This window comes from Molothrus aeneus, chromosome 5 (assembly GCF_037042795.1).
Source record: "Molothrus aeneus isolate 106 chromosome 5, BPBGC_Maene_1.0, whole genome shotgun sequence".
NCBI classification, from domain to species: Eukaryota; Metazoa; Chordata; class Aves; order Passeriformes; family Icteridae; genus Molothrus; species Molothrus aeneus.
The window spans coordinates 33201800-33217890 of NC_089650.1; positions in this window are offsets into that span (position 1 = coordinate 33201800).

Below are 16091 nucleotides of genomic sequence, written 5' to 3' on the forward strand. Positions count from 1 at the left end.
GATCTCCCAGAGATGGGGGAGTCCCCAGAAAGTTACTCTGTGTCCCTCCTCTCCCACATCCAAGAGTAAGGGTCTGTCAAGAACAGGGGCAGGACATGTCCCAAGTCCAAGGCTGTGTTCCCAGCTGATCTCTTAATGGAGACCAATGGTTCTTTTTCATCCCAGCAATTACATAAAGCCTCAACACCTTTTCTTTCTGAACTCTGTCCGTTGCTGAACTCTACTGCATTTGATATTTCAAGGAGGGGAAAAAACTTATGGGGAGAAGAACTGAAGCCTCCTTTAGCTAGTTAGGGTCTGTGGCTGGCTTGCCCTGGGGACTGTTCCACCAGTTCTTGACATGAATGCTGAGAGGCAAAGGACAAAAAGTGAAGGTACAATTAAAAGAAACAGTCACAAAACACTTAAAAAGTATACTTAAAAATAGGATATGTGACAGTGGCTTCACAGGTGAAATATTAAAAAAGTGATACAGAATTGAGAGAGTTTTCCTTCAAATTGAAGAGTTTTCACAGAATAAACAGGAATCTTCTGTCTCCCCCAAAGTGAGATATTAAGAAGAAACTGAGAAATCGGTATCTAGGATGATGACAAACCAAATAATATCTCCCCATACATGTCTGATAAACATCTGGGATAACTTGAAAAGCTGAATGAAATTATTCAACAGATTATTATAGAAGTACAAACCTCTAACCTCTTTCCTACAGCACTGATGGAAAGCAGAAAACCCAATAATCTTTATGTCTGTACTTAATAAAGTAGTGCTTACATATTTCCCTAGCCACAGTCCAGCAGCAGAGATGGAGTAATAGTCTGAGACAACATGGACAAAGTGTGCATTTCCTTCTAAACTACTGAAGACATTTGAAAAGTTCTCTGCATGTTTGTATCTCTCTTCTAATTCATTCTGAACTCAGACAGATCCATTAATTTTTCTTTGTGCAAAAAATATCATCAGTCTTGCCAGAAGCAAGTCAAAGTTTTCCATGATGAATCTCCTCAGCCTTTCTTCTCTTAGGCACCAAATACTCTTGTACTTGGCCTCAGAGCACCTTTTCCCATTCTGAATGTGCCAAAAAGATATGTATTGCTATTGGTTTGGACTGAGGAAGATGGATTTCACTGTCATGATTCAGAAGTGTCATGAGATCCCATCATGTAAAAAATACCTGCTTTTGCACCTCTATGCCAGGCTCAGATATTCATGTGCATCTGAACTTTCTTCCAGTAAGGTGCACCTCATAGCTGAAAGAGCCTCCTCCATCACCTCCAGATTTGGTAACAGCCCAAGAGAGAAGATGGAGGTAGCTGTGATAGCCCAGCTCTGCAGCCAGCTGATGTCCCAGGCTGTGGGAGAGCACAGGAACCTGAATAAAGAGGCACACAAGACTGAGCCCCAGGTGAAAGCAGAGACAATTTCTTCACCCTCCTCAGGTGGAGGTGGCATATGCAGTAGCACAGCTTTGAGCAAAAGGCATTCCTTCCCTTGGATCAGGCTGTGCATTGTTGCTTTCCCTCCATTTGAAGGAGAACTCCTGCACAGACAGCAAGCTCAGCAAGATGGAGCTTATTACTTATTACTCCTATAGGTTTAAATTCATGTGGGGTAGATCTGCCATCACAGGTTTATGCCACAGAAAGTAGGCAGAGTCAGGGAACAGCTGTTCCACACAGGGATACACACATCATCCCTTGTGGGGCACAGCTGCTGTTTTCCTCTCCCTTATGGAAGACAATTGAAAGTGTGCGCAGCTCTGTAATAGAGAAGTCAGGACTGCTATTTCTGTGCTGGCAGAAATGCCAGGATGGACACATTCCTGCAGAAAGGACACCACCATTGCTCTGCTTGTCTAGTATCAATGCTCTTCAGTCAGAAGACAGCAAATTCTCACCTACAGTGGGTGGGCACTGCAACACTCAAGGAAGCAAAACAGAAGGGCAGGGAATTCAGGGAGGAACAGGGCTACAATAGTAAGAATATCCCACTGTTTGACAAAATTGGGCTTTTTGAAGTAAGTTACTGAAAATTTCTGGAAGGAGAGGGAAAATATAAGAACTCAATTTATTCTTTACTTGAGTAAAGTCTCTGAGGAAACATGTTATTATCATTTGATATTATGGGAGAATTATAAATTACATTTTAAATCATTCATTTAAGTCAATATATTTGTTTTACATCTCTGTGCAGATACATAGGAAGGTATTTTGAACAGCACTAAAAATAAGTAAGGGAGAAAGAGCAAGAAAGTGAAATGAATGTAATTCCACCACTGACATGGTCAATATTTTATTATGGCTTCATAAATCTAACTGTCCCAAACTGTGCTTGGTAAAAAAGTGAAACAAATTACTGTCATCTAGTTCCCTGTATGTGTTAATGTGTGACATTACTGTTGTCTCTACTCTGCAGAGTATTGAATCATTCAGCTGGAAATACAATATTACTTTCTTACTTTGCAGCTGACAAGGATTATTGTTTGCCCAGTCAGAATCTGGTAAAATAAAGGGGCTAGAGGAGCATCATGTCTTAGTGCTGTTTCTGAAACAAAATTCTGTAGCCACCATCAAGGAACACCAGACCAAACCTGCTATGTTAGAAAATCTTAGCCTTCACTAACTGATGTAAAGATTTTGTTTGCTTTACAATTGCATTATAGAAGTATACCTGATTTTTATTATTTTAACACAATTTTCTCTCTTTCTACACTAAGAATTTATGTCCTTAACAAAACATTCGAGAGCCACAACTTGGAAAGCACTTGGCTTACTTTTGACAGTGTCCTTCTGGATGGTAGTTCATTTTTCAGAGAGATATCTTAGTTTGTAAAATCAATTAAGTATGAGACAAATTTATTGTGATTAAAGATGAGTGAACATTTGGGGACATTTTTACAGGAGCAAAAAGTACCTGATGGAACATGATGACAAGTCCTAGCTGGAACAAATGCCAAACTCTGGAGGGGATTGCAGTTTAAAACAAGCATATAAGAGATTTGCTCACTTGCATTCACAAAAACACAAATAAAGTTCTTGGGCTTACAGCAAGGTTCAGTTTTCTGCCTGGCTGCAGCTCTGGAATGTCAAGGAGACAAACTACTCTCTTTTCCAAAAGCAGTGAGATCTTTTGTCAAGTCCATGTAACATTTAATGAGAAACCTGTTTAGAAAGTGCATCAGTCTTAAATAGCATAATGAGAAATTAACCAAATCCTGAAAAAATAAATCATAATTAGTTTAAAAATATTCATGAATGACACTAATCTGCATAGTCTCTTTCACTTGTTTCCTTAACTCAGTGGTCATACTAGTGTGTTCAGGACAAATGCCTGTACTCAAGGATTTACATCACCTAAATGCTGTAGACATGGGCTAGTTACTACCCATTACTGATAGTCACCACAATGAGGAAAAAAAATTGAATCTTTGGATGATGATCCACATCTCCAGTCCTAGTCCTGGTGCCACTTTCTCTGGTTAGTCCAGTGAAGGTTAAGCCTAGTAGTGAAGGGGGCTGCAGAACTGTGTACTACTGTATCAGTGGCCATAAGAGAAGATAAGCATCAGAGAAAAAATCCTCAGATCTATTAATCAAATTTATTGAATGTTCTGAAAATATGTCTTCCTAAAAAATTTCCTGAATCAGAAGTAAATAGCAAGAAAACATTTTGATGAGTCACCTAAATAATGGACAGACTATTTTTCTCTAATGACACAGCCACATTAAGACCAGCCTGATCTGAGAACATTTTGTCTTTTAATTAAAAGGGGCATCAGTTGTGAGTTCTTCCTTGCTGAATATGATTTAGCCAAAATTCTTTCTACAGAGAGTAAATTTATCTTACTCAATGCCACTGTAACTACGACCTTTGTGTATGACAGCCATACTATAACAAATGCCAGTGTAACTCTTACTGATGTTATCATGTCATTATATGCAACAGCTTTCTAAAGAGAACGAAGGACTTTCATTTAGCTGCAAAGAAAAAATGTTCCAGCTTGGTAGGGACTGAGTAGAAAAGTGTCTTCAATTCATTAAGCTGTGCTGAATATTAAAGCTATTTTTCAGTGCATTCTTAAAAAATAGTTTATTTGTTCTCAGATGATTGCATGTTCTCCTTCCATTTTTAGCAGTTATTCACTAAAGTCCTGCAACAATGAAGGGAGGATGAGGATTATATTGGATTATACTACTTGCTTTGTAGATTTTACATGTGCATTTATAGAAAATGTGCATTTATAGAAAATATTCCATGGACCCCATGTATCTGTCAGAAGGAAAACTCTTACTTCTAGTTCTGTTCTGAGAATGCTCACTCACCCCTTACTGGCCATCTATTGAAGCAGAGGATCTCTGAGCTCACTGTAGGACAGAAGAGATGATGATGCTTTTTTTTAATTTAAATGCTCAATGATTGGAGGTTACCTGCAGCACTTCAGCATCTTAATCAAGACCAGATAAAAGGAAAACACAAATAAAAATTCTTAAGTATTAAGAAATTTCAAAACACTTCCGTAATCAAGTGTTCTTTCTGCATGGATTCTGTAAAATGTTGCATGCTCATGCCTTCATCACCATGCATTCCTGGTCTATTTATACATTCTCTGATAGATTCCAAACCTACCACTTTGCAGTAAGTATAATGAGGAATGATGATCCACTGGTGAAAATAGCCTTGATTCAGTCTGCACTGCAATAGGTAAGAACATGTCAAGGGCAAGTCATCAGTATGCTGTTTACTAAGATCTTTGGAGTTAATTTCTGCAATGTACTCCGTGATTTTGGGCACATTATTGAATTTCAGTTGTCCTCTCACCGAACAGCTAAGAATAGCTTTTGCTATAAAAAGATAGGATTTTGCCATTTGGTATTCTTAGCTTGATCCGATATGGAAAGTTACAAAAAAAAAAAACAAAAACCAAAACCAAAAACAAAAAGTAGGAGAAAGAAAAAAACTCATTGCTATTGCTTACAACATACACTAGGAGGGATTGCTCAGACTGATCTGAAAACCAGTGGTCCCAGCTTTCTTTGGGAGAGTTGAGTGCTAGCCATCTCTTGAGCTGGGATGTTACACCAGCCCCCTGATGGCACAGGCTTAGCTCCCCTGTGCTTAGGCAGCAGAAAAGAGCAGATATTTGTGGGTTCTGTTTTAATGCTGTGCACCAGAGCTCAGTGGGGACTTGCCTGTAGTCATACCATCACACAGCCTTAAAATTCCCCAGACTCACTGAAACTTTTCAAAGCCAGACTGCAAGTGTGTGCCCAACATCAGAAATCAGAACTTGATCTCGGCGCTTTGACTTCATAGGGCTTTTTGCAGCAAATTTAACTTTACGTGAACCAAGTGCACTGCTCTCCAGTTTTGATATGTTCTTTTGAAGATATCTGATAGTGCAGGGGAATGTAAATCATTCATGGGGAACTAAAAATATTGATGATATGTTGTGATGTTTCCCCCTTGGTCTCAGATGTTTATCAGCTATCAAGTTCTCTTGGCTTGTCTTGAGGATTTTCAATTTAAAATAAGCAAGTGAAATCCAGTCAAAACTTCCTTAAGGGCATACCTGCTTTTCCCAAATGAAAAGGTAACCTCCAAAGCATGAATAATCTCTTTTACTAAATTAATATGCAGCAATGAGCTTTAGGTTTGGGCTTTGACTTCAGCTTAATTATCTGGTAGCATTTCAGAGATCATTTATTCCACCAGAATCTGTTCTTCAGACATTATATAACTGCATTTCAAGGGCTGTGCTCTGTTTTCAGCTTAATACGAGTGTATCTGAGAGCCATTTTCTTCACTGGGCTGACTTCTGATTTACCTCACTATAACACCAAAAATAGAATGTAACCTCCATGTACCTGAGACTTATGTCTTTTCTTTCTCATATTTTGGTAATATAGCACTTAAAGGTACACCAAGTTGATATCCTGGGAATAGCTGGAGAGCTGTACTGCCTGGGAAATAGATATATATATTTTATAAATTGCAAGTGCCTTTTTATGCTGCATAAAACTTGCTGGCAAATATATTTATTTCATTCTAATCTACTCTTGTCCCAGAACTGTTCATAAAATAATTTCATTTCAATAAGAAAATAATAATTTCAATGATAATACATACTAGAACTTTATACCACAGGGTGGCTCACTTGGTCAGAAATGAAAATTCATGCCTAATCTGGCTTTACAAAGCATCTCCTCTGCTTTTATATCTTCCCAACAGCCTGTGAAAGAGGAGTGGCAGGTGGGTTCTCAGCTTTTATAAGCTCCTCAGCTCCTGATGATAACCACCAACATGGCAATATGTGCAGCTATCCCTAAACTTTGATTGAGGAGATGATTTCCAAAAAGCTTTGGCACTGCTGCAGTGAATTGCTCAGTGCTGTTCCCAGACAGAGGGACAGCTGTCTGTCTGATGGATCTCTGTGGTTTGAGCAGTGAGTAGCCTATGATCACAGCATTCATCTCACCCAGGTCTGGGTGCAGCCCACCCTTTTAATGCATAAAAACAGAAGTCCTACAGTATTGTGTCTTTGTTGTCCTGCAATAGAGTGGCACCCTGCTGTTCAAAAACATCTTTATGCACCATTTTCCTCTTCTGTAAATTTAGATATCTTGTCTGGCAATTTTACTTCTAGAACACAGTTTTTCCCAAGGAACAGAAAAATTATGTGACACTGAGGAAGTACATTTGAATTCTTCACAACCTTCTGCAAACACCCCCAGGGCAGTACCTCACAAACTATCCAATGAGACTGGGCTCATGCATCAGTTTCAAAATATATCATAGAATCATGTCAGAGAACAGCCTGGATTGGAAGAGACTTTAAAGATGACTTAGTTCCAAACTCCCTGTCAAGGACAGGGACACCCTCCACTAGACCAAGTTGCTCAGAGCTTCATCCGAACTGACCTTAAACACTTCCAGGGATGGGGCATCCATTACTTCTCTTGAAAACATTTTCCAGTGCCTCATCATAATATTAACTTTTGAAAAAGGCATGCTTTTCCATTAAAAATATCCATGTCTACCAGGTTCTTCTCCAGACTATGTTTCTGAAAGAAACTTTAATCTTTCTCCTTCCAACTGGTTCCTGTTTTGGTTCTGTGCTCTGGCATCCTTCAAAACTTTCTCTATCTCCTGATTTACCTGTGATGCTGGTCTAGCCCAGGGATGAATGGTTTCCTGAAGCTATTTACAAAAGTTTTATGTGTATCTCCATAAGAAAGGAAGAGAAAATGAAGATGAAAAATGAAGGGGAATGACAAAATAAAAGAGAACACAATGTTTTTTTCTTCCATCCTCTGTAAGAACTTTCTCTTTCCAAATGACATTTCCTCCTGCAAGTTTTGTGTTTCAATATATTCAGAAAAGACAGAGGAGAATAACAAACAGCACAGCTTCATTTTAGCAAAATGAATGGAGAATCATTCAACATTTATAAAGAGTGGAAGAGAGAGGGGGAACAAAGGGTAATGAATCCAAAATATCCAAAATACTAAAAATATAAATGTTCTGCAGTAGTTCGTGACTAAATCTTGTTTTGTTGATCTAATTAAACATAATCAAAGTCCTCCCAAGCCTGCACACATGAATCAAAGTGCCAGTTTTCCTTCCTAAAGGTCTAAAGGTAAGTGCTTTAGTCCAGCTAATCGAATTCCTCTGAAACTCCTGAAACACATCAGCTGCTCATTGTTCCAGTGTCAGGATTTTTTCATCCTAGGTCTAGCACATGGTGGGTAGGAGCTTGTCTGAATCACTGACCTGCCTTTTTGAGCTCTTGGAGTCACAGCAGTGAGATTAGGGCCTGCAAGAGGAGCTCAGCAAAGCTCCAATGCTAGCTACCCTGTACATGATGGGAGACAACTACTTATTGAATTCAGCAATAATTTCTACTCTTTCTTCCAAATGGATGGGTCAGCATTATGCTCAGATTAGAGAAATGACAACCAGAAAAGCATACTGTACAAAATTGAATTATTTTATTGGAAGTCAAACTTAAAGAAAAGCCCATCACTTCAGCTTATGGAAATTTGCCCCAATTTTTAGTTGCCTTTTTGATGGCCATTTCTTACACCTAAGGATTAGGCTTTCACCATATATTCTGCATGTCACTGCCTTATGACTAATGTGTCATAAAAGAGCATGTGATTTAATCTGTGCCATCTGGACCAAAAGTCTAAGCAGAGTGGGCTTTGAATTTTTTTGTTACGTATGGGAGATATTCAGCAGCATGAACAGTATTTCTAGTGTAATATTCATGCAATATTCATAAGTAATAACCACAATGGTTTATTAAGTTTCTGGGAGAGGAAGGAGAAATAGTAAATGTAAATAATCTGGTCATGTTATCATGGTCATTTGTTGTATTTGCTGATAAGCTCAGGACAGCACCCTGTAAAGAAAACTGCCAGTTGTTCTTGAAGATAAACAGACATGTAGAAGAGGCAAATATCCTGGCCTACAGGTTCACAACCCAGTCAAAATAATATGCAGTAGGAGAAGAGTGAAGCTTTGCAATGTGTGCTTTTTTAGCTACAGGAGATTTTGCAATCCAACTTTAAACTCATGCCTGCTCAGCTTGCTTCCTGGGATTGAGTCATGATTCATCATAACTGTAACACTTCCAATCAACAAAAGAGTGGTTTCATAGTTGAGGGAACAGCATTTTGTTATCTCTATCCATCTGTGCTTTAACTACAGGATTTTTTCTGCTTTGGCTTCCCAATTTTATATTCCATCTGTATTATATTCCATCTATTCCATCCACTGAAGGATGAGCTAATATTTCTTGTGATGTTGAAAATCTCAAGCAATCTTTTTTTTTTTCCCCAAAGAAAATGTATTATGGAAACTGTTTTGTTGGAGCATTGGTTTTGGTTGTTGTACTGAAAGTGTCATGTTTTGAAAAGAGTCTTGTTTTATAAAGTCTGAATTGATCAGTCACCTTTATCAAGGTGCCTTTACATCCAAAATCTCTTTGCTGTTCAAGCTGATAAAATGTGGTCAGATAGGGATGCTAGCCTAGTGTATTTATTTTTATCTGGATATGATCCGTGAAACTGCATTTTATCCCATTTGACTTCTTTTAAAACTGATTGAAAGACTATCTTGAAATAGCTTATCAGGCCAATGGGCAGAAATAAGCAGTGTAGCTTATGCAATAGCTTTTCTTCTCAACTTTTTAAAGTTCATTCCTTTTTATATATAAAAGGATGAACAGAAGAAATCTGATGAAATAAGACAATGGTGTGTTACTTTTTTAAAAAAGAAAATGCAATGCAATCATGAATAACATTATTTTGTTTTGATGTTGTACGGTATTGAAAGTCTCCAAAGTCATTCTTTGAGACCTGAAGTCAGTCCAAATAAATAAAATAAATCCACTTTCTATTTTGTGATTTTTTTTTTAGTAAGACACAAGTGGAATAAATATATTAGTTTTGTACAGGCTGTACAATCTTAATTTGTTAAGAGAAAGGTTTTACTCACAGACAATTATTTTTCAGTGACCAATGACTGCTTTTGGCATCATTTTGGAGCCGAGTAATTTCCAGACTAAGATGAAACTGGACCTTGTTTTCATTTTGGAGATCTTCAGTATTTTCAGAAAGTAGATTCCAAAATGTTAGTTTCTATGAGGAAAAAATTGGTCTTTTTCAAATGCTAGATGAAAAATTAGAATTTCCTTCTTGTGATTCTTTTTTGAAATTGTTTTAAATTTTTTTTCCAGATCTCTATCTATGTCTGATGCTATTGAACAGTCTGAAAGCAGGTTTACCTGTAAGGCAGGTTTGATTCAAACCGAGAGGAATCTGTTACATGCATGAACATGAAAACATCTAATTTAAACATATCATAGAATCATATAATGGTTTGGGTTGGAAGAGATCTTAATGATTATCAAGTTCCAGCTCCCTGCAGAGACACCAGCTATGCCTTGAACACTTCCAGGGATGGGGCATCCACAACTTCTCTGGTCTGAACTGAACTGAAATATAGATCACACTGGATTTCCATTCTTTTATACAAGTTCTGTGAATTGAGATGGTGTTCTGCATTATCATAAACAAAATGTTTTTCAAAGTTTTCCTTTTTCATTTAACTCAGAATCTGATGAGTGGTCACTGTAAAAGATCTATATGAAAAATACTGTAAAGGAAGAAACGAAATGTGGCATAGTGTTAGGAGGTGAAACTTGCCTTCTGTCTTGGACAATGCTGCTAAATTCTGCTAAAAAGCTGCTAAAACCCAGTTCAACCAGTTGAACTGGTTCTTTATTTTTCTGTGAGATTTCTGTGGCAGTAGGGAAACGGTCCCAAAATGATACAGGAATAGGATGCTTGGCATTGTGGCCCCCATTGACTATGATGAATTGGTTTAGAACAGCAGGGTGAAAAAACCCAAGATTAGATTAAGAGTTAAAAATTAGATTAAGAGCTGCTGCATGTTTTAGAAGCAAGAGTAGTTTATGTGACCTGAGAAATCTAAGGAGAAATAATTAGAGTTCTGTTAAGAACTAGTGTTTAATTATGGCTGACAAGAATTTAATTATTTAATCAAATACGGTTTTGTTACTAATGCATCTATCTTTAGAACAACATGACAGAAGCAGAAGATTTTCAAAGATGTTTGTACAAAAATGCAGGCTGACAAGTTCCAAATATGATAATACAAGAAGCTTGATGTAAGCTGCTGACTTTTTTTATTTACCCCAAATGGATTTGCTCATGAAGTAGTTGGTGTTCAGGACAAACTTTTATTATATTAACTTAAACTTTGTCTTCACTTTTCTTGTTAAGGGCAGTTTAGGAAAAAAATGGCCACGATATTGTATGAAGAGTAATGAGCAGACAAATAGAGTCTGCAAATGTGACAACAGAAGAAAATTTTTGGGGAATTTAAGAAATGGAACTTAAATAATGTTATATGACAGAGAAAATGAAGGGGTTAGTAATATATATACTGTGAAACATCCATTAGCATAACAAGAATGATGTGCTTATATCAAATGAAGAAATGACAATACATTTCTTTTAGGAAAAAAGACCAGCCTTGAACACCCATAAAATAGCTGGTGATATCATGCTTCCACTGAAAGTGAAATGAAAAAAATTGGTATTACACTGAAATAAAATTATGAGTGCTCACAGAATCCTTTCTCTAAGCAAAAGTGCTATGTAAGCAGTGAGTGGAGAGGAATTTTACCTGTGCCTGTGATCTGTCCTTGAGGCACCAAGGAATCAGAATTCTGAAAGAGTTGAATTGTTTTGCAAATTCACAGGGAAAATATCTAAAGCAAACTCACAAAATCAATGACTGGCAACTGCCCCAAAACTCTTATGATTAATTAGTTTTCAAATAGGCAAGACAGTGACTTACACCTTCTGAGGGTTCAAGTAAGGACATCCAGTTGTAGTGTGTAAGTTGTACTGCTGAATGATCAGGAAGGAATCAACTGCAGATGGTGCTGATGGGCTTTTGGCACAGATTAATTTGTGTCTTTTTTCCCCTGTACAGTGAATCTCTCAATTATGCTTCTGAAATATCAAGGTTAGAAATGAGAAGCTAGGAAATATTTCCAGGATCTACAAAATGTGAGTTCTGTAAAATAAGCAATCAGCTCACCTGTTAGCATGGAACTCAAGCACATAAACAAACTTATATCAAGCTTTGCTGCAAATGCTGAACTTCTTGAAATTCTTGAAACTCAAATACCTAGAGTTTCCTTGAAGGAAACACAGGGTAACTTAAAGGCTGAAAGTTCTCAGACAGAAAACAGTGACTTCAGTAGAACCTCTCCCATGTGCATTGATGTCAATGGGAAGATTGAAACTGGGCACTCAAGATGCTGTGTACAAGGTATGGGATGGTAGCTGGAGGGGCATAGGATGACACTGGCAAAAGCATTTTCAAAGCTGGCAACCAGAACCAGGCAGTTAGTACATGTAAAACAAAACATAAATAGTAAACACAGATATAATGTGGAATTACAAACCAATTAAGAAAAAGCAAGGTGCATATTGTGTTAGCAAGTAGATAAAACAAGTGCCAACTGGACTCAAGAATGAGCAGGAAATAATCATCATTATCATCCTCATGGCAAAAGACTGAGGCCACTGATGACTCACCAGAGCATCTCTGCCCCAAGTCCTTACCTACTATACTATTGTAACTTTTCTACTTTCAAATTTACAGCTCTAAGTTCTCCAGTCTCTCTGTTTCTGAGGCCTGCTTCCACAACTTCCTAGAAGTCTTCTTACCTTTATTATGTTTCCCACATTTAGCCACCATGAATTGGTCTGACCTGCTCGGAGAACAAAAATAATATTGTAACAGTTAGAAGAGTTGCAATGAAACTGAAATGTGGAAGAGGAGTGGCAGGCACTACCAGGACCAGATCAAGAAGGTGCTTGCTAAGTAGAGGAGGAATCTGAAGGCCTTGAGAGATATTAAATGCTTCACATTTAATGTAAAATACTGTACATGTAAAATAAATACACAGAAAAGATTTTTAAGACCAAAACAAGGTGCAACTTTCAGGCCCAGTTTGGTTCATAAAACAGCATGTATAATCATGATGGTTTTCAGCCTATAAGTCATATTTTTTTTCTTTGAGCCTATTATATGGTATCTTTTTACTGCTCAAAGTCAAATGTAAAAATGTTTAATTATATGTCATAACAGTTGTAACAGTTTAGTCTTTGACTTTCATTTAATCTTACCCCTTCAGTAACTGAAACTGGACACAGTTTTGCACAGAAAATTGGGAAATGTGAAACTATCAAGCTCTTTGGAACTATCTTTTAAAAAAGTATCAGTCAAGTGAATGTCTCTTACTCTATGTCAGGCTGCAGAATACTCACTTGATGATGCTTGCTTTCATCTCGTATGCAGCTCCTGGGCTCTGTCACACAAACATTTCTCATTTCATGATTCACTGGTCTGAGGCACCACAAAAGCCCCTTTGGAGACGTTACAGCTGATCATCTCCATCTGTCTCTCATACATGCACGAATTCCACAGCTGCCACTTCCTAAAATGTGTATGGTATTTTGGATATCAGCTTAATAATGCTATGGGAAAGGCATGTACTTTTATCCTTGTTTGTTGTACAAACTCTGTTGCTTTTGAATCCTACTGGGAAGCAAAGAACTATGATTTCTTTAAAAGTTTTTGGTTTTGTTCTGGTTAGTAGTAACTTCTGCTTACAGGCATTCAAGTACTGCATAATTGAAGCTACTGAAATAAATGAAAAATTTATGACCTTACATAATGTAAACATAGTAGCTGATTTGCATTTTGCAACACTTTTGTCAGTGACACATGTACATGATATACTATTTAATTCTTCTTTCACCTTGATCAGTTTTAAAAACAATGACATTATATTATTTATATATAGGGATCCTTTAATTTCACAGATGTCATAATAAATTACAGATTCTAGCACCATGAATCAAGCTAGTATTTTCACATCATTTTTACATACAGTTTTACAGTATCTTTTCAGACCACCTATACTGTCCCTTTGCTGTTAGAATAACTTTTATTTCTTAGAGAGACACAAAGAGCAAATGGCATTACATTTGATAATAAACGATGCCAGATTCATATGGGACATCCAACTATAAGATCAGAAATTATCTGCATTAAATGCATCGATCTCTGTAGGTGAAAAATGGTCAAATTCCATGTCTAAACCATTTTGGAGAAGAGCTCTTCAGAGCAGAGATGTAATCCAGCCTGCTACATGGATCCCACATCATGATGTAGGAGCCATGAATTCAGCTTGCAACTTTGGCTTGTAGGATGACTTCTGAGTCCCATGCACTTTGATTCCCCCAAGATCCTTTTCTGGAAAGCAGGGTTCTCTGCCAGGTTACTGGGCCTTGAAGCTGCTGTTCAGAGTGAGTGAAAAAGAGGAAGGGTGTTCAGGATGTCTCCAGCTTGACATGCTCCTCAGGACTTCTGTGGCACCTGGGCAGCTCTGCAGTAGCCCAACCCTTTCTCTCACTCCTTTTCACAAGTCCACACTGCATTCCTCCAGACATGAGTATGAGTCATATTTTTAAAAATATTTATTTTAAATTTACATAGCTATAGTAATTTTAGTATCGTTTCTTTTCTTGCAAGAAAATAATTCTCCCCATCTTTATTGGCGGCATAGGAGAATAGGGGTCAGGTCTATCCATCAGAGGTTTGTTTTCTCTGCTTTGCTAACCCACCTGGCTCCTTGGGGACATTACCCATGGTACCTGCTGTGATGTGCATGAAAGCATCAAAATCCTGGAAAGAGTTTACCTGTTTGCATGATTATGCAGTCAGAGCACTCCCTGGGGACAGGCAAAGACACAGGCTGGAGACATTCTTCCACGGTCTGTTTATATTTCTCACATGCACCACTCCAAGCTGCAGTGCACAGGCAGTCCTTGGAGCAGACACCACAGCTGAGGCCTCCTCCCACCCAGGAGAGTGACCTAAAAAACAGGCACAGGAAACGTGTTTCCTTTTGCACTCTGATTAGAAGTGGCACAGATGTTATTCAACTCCCAGCTCTCAGTTAGGTGGAGCAGAGGGTCAGGGTTCTTCCTTGTGATGTAGGTTTAAAAATTCTCAGGCAAAGGAGGACAAGGAACCCGTCTTCTTCAAACTGTGACTGAACTGGCTGTTACCAGGATGGAGTATGAGCAGCAGGTGTGGCAGTGACCTCTGCCAAGAGGCATAATCCACTCAGGCAGCCCTGAGCCTGCTCAGAGAATGCTTAAAGAATTAAAACTCTTCAAGAATGAGCTGACGTTTTCAGGAGCAGAATTTTGGACAAAAGCAATTAAAGTAGGACTTCTCCAGAAGAGAGTGTCGTTTGGATGCAACTCCTGCACAATTCTTTGAATTTAAATATAATAACTGACTAGGGAATTCTTCCTTATCAAACTTCTAATACCTAAAGTCCTAATGTGTCCCAACTGGCATTTAGTTCAATACCCCGCAGCGTGTATAGGAAGATTTATTGCAAAATACAGATACCTGGATGGATCAAGGACAGTGTTTGGATTACACTGGCTTTCTCTTGAGGCCCCCCTTTCACTGCTATACACAGGTTTGGCCTTTCTCAAATTGGACAATATGACTTTATTATAGACCTGCTGTTAAGGTTCCAGGACCCTTCAAGTGTTTAATTTCTTCTTCAGATAGATTTCTACTAGTTAAATTCCTTGCTGGTTTCATAGGTAATGGTGTTACTTCTCTTATGTTAATAAATTTGAGGCATCTTTAAAAATTTCTTTATAAGAAAATGTGCATTTTACTGCACTGGAGTATCTCCAGCTAACAGCAGTTACTGTCAGGCATAATTGGAGGCCAAAAATCTCTTTACTGAGGTCACACTGATGACAGATGAACACTTTGACTTAAAAAAAATATGAGGAAGACAATACAGAAACACGTAAAGAGATAAATAAGTGCATAAATAACAGGAAAAAAATGTAGCTAAATTTGCATTGCCATACATGGATGTGTGACTTCTGAGAAAATAGTTGTTTGCTTGAAGATGGATAAGGAGAGTCATAGTTTTGGTGACAGAGTCCTCAGAAGAATGGGCAAGTTTCTTGCAATCAAGGGGACCCCTCTTAAAGGATGCTGTGGCTGTTGAAAGGAGATGCAAATTTGAAAAGGCAGAAGCTCCTAGAAGAGAAATCCAGTCAGAACCACTGTATGCCAACTGAGTTGGCATGGCTGGTCTTCTGTGAGAATCACAGACCCTGCTGAAAATCTTGATTATACTGACTGATCTCTAACAGTCATGAAAATCTCCAGAGCCTTCTGGGGTGGTATGATTTATAAATAACCTGAGGATATGTTTGCATTTTTTCAGGGGCAATGGATAGTTCACTATGAGAATAACTTACATATTTAATCTTTAATATCTATATCTTTTGCCATGTTTACTTGAGGTTATTTTTTTCTGTATTTTATATTTCACCTTTTGACATCAAATCTGGATGAATTATTTAAAAACTTTATGTCACATGGCAGAAAATTATGATTTATGCATTAAGGATTTCTATACACACAGCAGAGGTTGAAG